This window comes from Hypanus sabinus, unplaced genomic scaffold, assembly GCF_030144855.1.
Source record: "Hypanus sabinus isolate sHypSab1 unplaced genomic scaffold, sHypSab1.hap1 H_2, whole genome shotgun sequence".
Classification (NCBI taxonomy): domain Eukaryota; kingdom Metazoa; phylum Chordata; class Chondrichthyes; order Myliobatiformes; family Dasyatidae; genus Hypanus; species Hypanus sabinus.
This window is the reverse complement of record NW_026779043.1, coordinates 846,168-853,930: the sequence shown is the minus strand read 5'-3', so window position 1 is coordinate 853,930 and position 7,763 is coordinate 846,168.

The window sequence follows — 7,763 nt, the reverse complement described above, 5'->3', positions numbered from 1 at the left end:
TCTATGCATCTCAGCCTCGGAGATGACCAATGTTCTATGCAACACAGCCTTGGAGATGATCAGTGTTCGATGCATCACAGCCTCGGAGATGACCATTTTTCCATGCAACCCAGCCTCGGAGTTGACTAATGCTCTAAGCAACACAGCATCTGAGATGACCAATGGGCTATGCACCTCAGAATCGGAGATGACCAATGTTCTATATACCCCAGCCTCAGAGATGACGAATGTTCTATGCAACTCAGCCACGGAGATGACCAAGGATCTATGCACCACAGCCTCAGAGATGACCAATGGTGTATGCACCTCAGACTCGTAGATGACCAATGTTCTATATACCTCAGCCTCAAAGATGACCAATGTTCTAGGCACCTCTGTCTCGGAGATGAGCAGTGATCTATGCACATCTGCCTCGGAGATGAGCAACGTTCTGTGCACCTCAGACTCGGAGATGAGCAATGTTCTATGCACCTCCGCCTCGGAGATGACCAATATTCTACGCACCTCAGCCTTGGAGATTAGCAATGTTCTATGCACCTCAGCCTCGGAGATGACCAATGTTCTATATACCTCATCCACAGAGATGACTAATGTTCCATGTACCTCAGCCACGGAGATGAAATATGTTCGATGTACCTCAGCCTCGGAGTTGATCAATGTTCTATGCACCTCGCCATCGGAGTTGATCAATGTTCTATGTATCTCAGCCCCGGAGATGACCAAGTTGCTATGCATCTCAGCCTCGGAGATGACCAATGTTTGATGCATCACAGCCTCGGAGATGACCATTTTTCCATGCAACTCAGCCTCGGAGTTGACCAATGTTTTATACACATCAGCCTGAGAGATGTCCATTGTTCTATGCACCTCACACTCCGAGATGACCAATGTTCTTTATACCTCTGCCTCATTGATGACCAATTCTCTATATACCTCATCCACAGAGATGACCAAGGATCCATGTACCTCAGCCACTGAGATGAAATATGTTCGATGTACCTCAGCCTCGGAGATGAACAATGTTCTAGACATCTCAGCCTACGTGATGAAAAATGTTCCATGTACCTCAGCCACGGAGATGAAATATGTTCGATGTACCTCAGCCTCGGAGTTGATCTATGTTCTATGCACCTCGAAATCGGAGTTGATCAATGTTCTATGTATCTCAGCCCCGGAGATGACCAAGTTTCTATGCATCTCAGCCTCGGAGATGACCAATGTTCTATGCAACACAGCCTTGGAGATGATCAGTGTTCGATGCATCACAGCCTCGGAGATGACCATTTTTCCATGCAACCCAGCCTCGGAGTTGACTAATGCTCTAAGCAACACAGCATCTGAGATGACCAATGGGCTATGCACCTCAGAATCGGAGATGACCAATGTTCTATATACCCCAGCCTCAGAGATGACGAATGTTCTATGCAACTCAGCCACGGAGATGACCAATGCTCTATGCATCGCAGCAACGGAAATGACCAACGTTCTATGGACCTTTGCCTCGGAGATGACCAATGTTTTATACACTTCAGCCTGAGAAATGACCAATGTTCTATGCACTTCAGCCTCGGAGATGAACAATGTTCTTTATAAGTCAGCCTCATTGATGACCAATGTTCTATATACCTCAGCCTCAGAGATTACCAATGTTTTATGAATCTCAGCCTCAGAGATTACCAATGCTCTATATACCTCTGCCTCAGAGATGACCAATATACTGTATACCTCAGTCTCGGAAATTACCGATGTTCTATATATCTCAGCCTCGGAGATGAGCATTGTTCTAGATATCTCAGCCTAGGTGATGACCAATGTTCTATGCACCTCAGCCACGGAGATGACCAATGTTCTATACACCTCATCCTCAGAGATAACGAATGTTCTATATACTTCAGCCGGGGAGATGAAAAATGTTCTATGTGCCTTATCCCAGGAGGTGACCAATGTTCTATGCACCTCGCCATCGGAGATGATCTATGTTTTATTTACCTCAGCCACCGAGATGAACAATGATCTACGCACCTCAGCCTCGGAGATGACCAATGTTTTATGCTTCTCAGCTATGGAGATGACCAATGTTCTATGTACCTCAGCCTTGGAGATGACCAATGTTCTATCAACCTCAGCCTCGGAGTTGACCAACGTTCTATATACCTCAGCCTCAAAGATGATCAATGTTCTCTGCACCTCAGCCGTGCTGATGACCAGTGTTCTATATACCTCAGCCTCAGGATGACCAATGTTCTATCATCCTCAACCACGCAGATGTCCAATGTTCTATGTAGCTCAGCATCGGAGATGAACAATATTCTATGCAACTCAGCCTTGGAGATGATCAATGTGCTATGCACCTCAGCCTTGGTGATGACCAATGTTCTATATACCTCAGCCTCAAGATGACCAATGTTCGATGTACCTCAGCCACGGAGATGAACAGTGTTCTATGCAACTCAGCATCTGAGATGACCAATGTTCTATACACCTCAGCCTCGGAGATGTCCAATGTTCTATAAACCTCAGCCTCAGAGATGAGCAATGTTCTATGCACCACAGCTTTGGAGATGATCAATGTTCCATGCAGCTCAGCCTCGGAGTTGACCAATACTCTATGCTCCACAGCCTCTGAGATGACCAATGGTTTATGCACTTCAGCAACGGAGATGATGAATGTTCTATATATCACAGCCTCGGAGATGAACAATGATCTATACACCTCATCCTCAGAGTTGACCAATGTTCTCTATACCTCAGCCTCAGAGATGTCCAATGTTCTATGCACCTCAGCCTCCCAGATGATCAATGTTCTATGCACCTCAGCCTTGGTGATGACCAATGTTCTATATACCTCAGCCTCAAGATGACCAATGTTCGATGTACCTCAGCCACGGAGATGAACAGTGTTCTATGCAACTCAGCCACGGAAATGACCAAAGTTCTATGCACCACAGCCTTTGAGATGAGCAATGTTTTATGCACCTCAGCCCCGGAGATGAGCAATGATTTATGCACCTCATCCTCGGAGATGACCAATGTTCTATGCACCTCAGCCTCGGAGATGACAAATTTTCTATATACCTCAGCCGCAGAGATGACCAATGTTCTATGCACCTCAGCCTCAGAGATGACCAATGTTCTATGCACCTCAGCCTTAGATATGTCCAATGTTCTATATACCTCAGCCTCAGAGATGACCAATGTTCTATGCACATCAGCCTCAGAGATGACCCATGTTCTATATACCACAGCCTCAGAGATGACCAATGTTCTATGCAGCTCAGCCTCTGAGATGACCAATGTTCTATACACCTCAGCATCTGAGATGACCAATGTTCTATACACCTCAGCCTCGGAGATGTCCAATGTTCTATAAACCTCAGCCTCAGAGATGAGCAATGTTCTATGCACCACAGCTTTGGAGATGATCAATGTTCTATGCATCACAGCCTCGGAGATGACCAATGTTCCATGCAGCTCAGCCTCGGAGTTGACCAATACTCTATGCTCCACAGCCTCTGAGATGACCAATGGTTTATGCACTTCAGCAACGGAGATGATGAATGTTCTATATATCACAGCCTCGGAGATGAACAATGATCTATACACCTCATCCTCAGAGTTGACCAATGTTCTCTATACCTCAGCCTCAGAGATGACGAATGTTCTATGAACCTCAGCCACTGAGATAACCAATGTACTATGTACCTCCTCCTCGGAGATGTCCAATGGTCTATGCAATTCAGCCACGGAGATAACCAATGTTCCATGTACCTCAGACTCGGAGATGAGCAATGTTCTATGCACCTCAGCCTCGGAAATGACCAATGTTCTATGTATTACAGCCTGAGAGATGACCAATGTACTATGCACCTCAGCCTTGGTGATGGCCAACGTTCTATATTCCTCAGCCTGAAGATGACCAATGCTCTATCAACCTCAGCCATGGAGATCACCAATGTTCTATGTACCTCAGCCTCGGAGATGAACAACGTTCTATGCCACTCAGCCTCGGAGATGAGCAATGTTCTATGCACCTCAGCCTCGGAGATGAGCAATGTTCTATATACCTCAGCCTCAGAGATGCCCAATGTTCTATGCAGCTCAGCAACGGAGATTATGAATGTTCTATATATCTCAGCCTCGGAGATGACCAATGTTCCATGTACCTCAGGCTGGGTGATGACCAAAGTTCTATGTTTCTCAGCTACGGAGATGACCAATGTTCCATGCACCTCAGCCTCGGAGTTGACCAATACTCTGCGCTCCACAGCCTCTGAGATGACCAATGGTTTATGCACTTCTGCAACAGAGATGATGAATGTTCTATATATCAGCCTCGGAGATGAACAATGATCTATACACCTCATCCTCAGAGTTGACCAATGTTCTATATACCTCAGCCTCAGAGATGACGAATGTTCTATGCAGCTCAGTCTCATAGATGACCAATGTTTCATGCAATTCAGCCACGGAGATAACCAATGTTCCATGTACCTCAGGCTGGGAGATGACCAAAGTTCTATGTTTCTCAGCGACGGAGATGACCAATGTTCTATGTACCTCAGCCTCGGAGATGACCAATGTTCTATGCATCACAGCAACGGAGATGACCAAGGTTCTATGCACCTCAGCCTCGGAGATGACCAATGTTTTATACACATCAGCCTGAGAGATGACCAATGTTCTATGCACCTCAGCCTCGGAGATGAACAATGTTGTATATACATCAGCCTCTTTGATGACCAATGTTCTGTATACCTCAGCCTCAGAGATTACCAATGTTCTATGCACCACAGCAATGGAGATGACCAATGTTCTATGTTCCTCAGCCTGGGAGATGAAAAATGTTCTATGTACCTTAGCCTCGGAGTTGACCAAAGTTCTATGCACCTCGCCTTCGGAGATGATCAATGTTCTATGTACCTCAGCCACCGAGATAACCAATGTTCTATATATCTCAGCCTCGGAGATGACGATTGTTCTATGCATTTCAGCCTCAGAGATGACCAATGTTCTATGTACCACAGCCTCAGACGTGACCAATGGTGTATGCACCTCAGACTCCGAGATGACCAATGTTATATATACCTCATCCTCAGATCTAACAAAAGTTCTATGCAGCTCATCCTCTGAGATGACCAATGTTCTATATAACCTCAGCCACGGAAATGACGAATGTTCTGTATACCTCAGCTTCAGAGATGACCAATGTTCTATGAACCTCAGCCACTGAGATAACCAATGTACTATGTACCTCCTCCTCGGAGATGTCCAATGGTCTATGCACCTCAGCCTCGGAGATGATCAATGTTCTATGCACCTCAGCCTCGCAGATGAGCAATGTTCTATGCATCTCCGCCTCGGAGTTGACAATGTTCTATATACCTCAGCCTCAGAGATGAGCAATGTTCGATGCACCTCAGCCACGGAGATGACCAATGTTCTATGTAATGCAGCCTCGGGGTTGACCAATGCTCTATGCACCACAGCCTCAGAGATAACCAATGGTCTATGCACCCCAGACACGGAGGTGACCAATTTTCTTTATACCTCAGCCTCATTGATGACCAATGTTCTATACACCTCAGAGTCAGAGATTATCAATGTTCCATGAACCTCAGTCTCAGAGATTACCAATGTTCTCTATCCCTCAGTCTCGGAGAATACCTATGTTCTATATATCTCAGCCTCGGAGATGAACAATGTTCCATGTACCTCAGGCTCGGAGATGAGCAGTGTTCTATGCTTCTCAGCAACGGAGATGACCAAGGTTCTATGCACCTCAGCCTCGGAGATGATCAAAGTTATATACACATCAGCCTGAGAGATTAGCAATATTCTATGCACCTCAGCCTCCAAGATGACAAATGTTCTTTATACCTCATCCTCAGAGATGACCAATGTTCTATGTACCTCAGCCTGGGAAATGAAAAATTTTCTATGTACCTCAGCCTCGGAGTTGACCAAGGTTCTATGCATCTCAGCCTCTGAGATGACCAATGTTCTACGCACCACAGCCTTGGAGATGATCAATGTTCTATGCATCACAGCCTCGGAGATGACCAATGTTCCATGCACCTCAGCCTCGGAGATGACCAATGCTCTATATACCGGTGCCTCAGAGATGACTAATGTTCTATATACCTCATCCTCAGAGATTACCAATGTTCAATGTCTCTCTGCCTGGGAGATTAAAAATGTTCTATGTACCACAGCCTCGGAGTTGACCAATGTTCCATGCACCTCGCCATCGGAGATGATCAATGTTCTATGCACCAGAGCCTCAGAGATGACCAATGGACTATGCACCTCAGACACGGAGGTGACAAATTTTTTTTATAACTCAGCCTCATTGATGACCAATGTTCTATACACCTCAGACTCAGAGATTATCAATGTTCCATGAACCTCAGCCTCAGAGATTACCAATGATCTATATACCTGTACCTCAGAGATGACTAATGTTCTATATACCTCAGTCTCGGAGATTACCGATGTTCTATATATCTGAGCCTCGGAGATGAGCAATGTTCTAGATATCTCAGCCTCGGAGATGACCAATGTTCTATGCACCACAGCAATGGAGATGACCAATGTTCTATGTTCCTCAGCCTGGGAGATGAAAAATGTTCTATGTAACTTAGCCTCGGAGTTGACCAAAGTTCTATGCACCTCGCCTTCGGAGATGATCAATGTTCTATGTACCTCAGCCACCGAGATAACCAATGTTCTATATATCTCAGCCTCGGAGATGACGATTGTTCTATGCATTTCAGCCTCAGAGATGACCAATGTTCTATGTACCACAGCCTCAGACGTGACCAATGGTGTATGCACCTCAGACTCCGAGATGACCAATGTTATATATACCTCATCCTCAGATCTAACAAAAGTTCTATGCAGCTCATCCTCTGAGATGACCAATGTTCTATATAACCTCAGCCACGGAAATGACGAATGTTCTGTATACCTCAGCTTCAGAGATGACCAATGTTCTATGAACCTCAGCCACTGAGATAACCAATGTACTATGTACCTCCTCCTCGGAGATGTCCAATGGTCTATGCACCTCAGCCTCGGAGATGATCAATGTTCTATGCACCTCAGCCTCAGAGATAACCAATGGTCTATGCACCCCAGACACGGAGGTGACCAATTTTCTTTATACCTCAGCCTCATTGATGACCAATGTTCTATACACCTCAGAGTCAGAGATTATCAATGTTCCATGAACCTCAGTCTCAGAGATTACCAATGTTCTCTATCCCTCAGTCTCGGAGAATACCTATGTTCTATATATCTCAGCCTCGGAGATGAACAATGTTCCATGTACCTCAGGCTCGGAGATGAGCAGTGTTCTATGCTTCTCAGCAACGGAGATGACCAAGGTTCTATGCACCTCAGCCTCGGAGATGATCAAAGTTATATACACATCAGCCTGAGAGATTAGCAATATTCTATGCACCTCAGCCTCCAAGATGACAAATGTTCTTTATACCTCATCCTCAGAGATGACCAATGTTCTATGTACCTCAGCCTGGGAAATGAAAAATTTTCTATGTACCTCAGCCTCGGAGTTGACCAAGGTTCTATGCATCTCAGCCTCTGAGATGACCAATGTTCTACGCACCACAGCCTTGGAGATGATCAATGTTCTATGCATCACAGCCTCGGAGATGACCAATGTTCCATGCACCTCAGCCTCGGAGATGACCAATGCTCTATATACCGGTGCCTCAGAGATGACTAATGTTCTATATACCTCA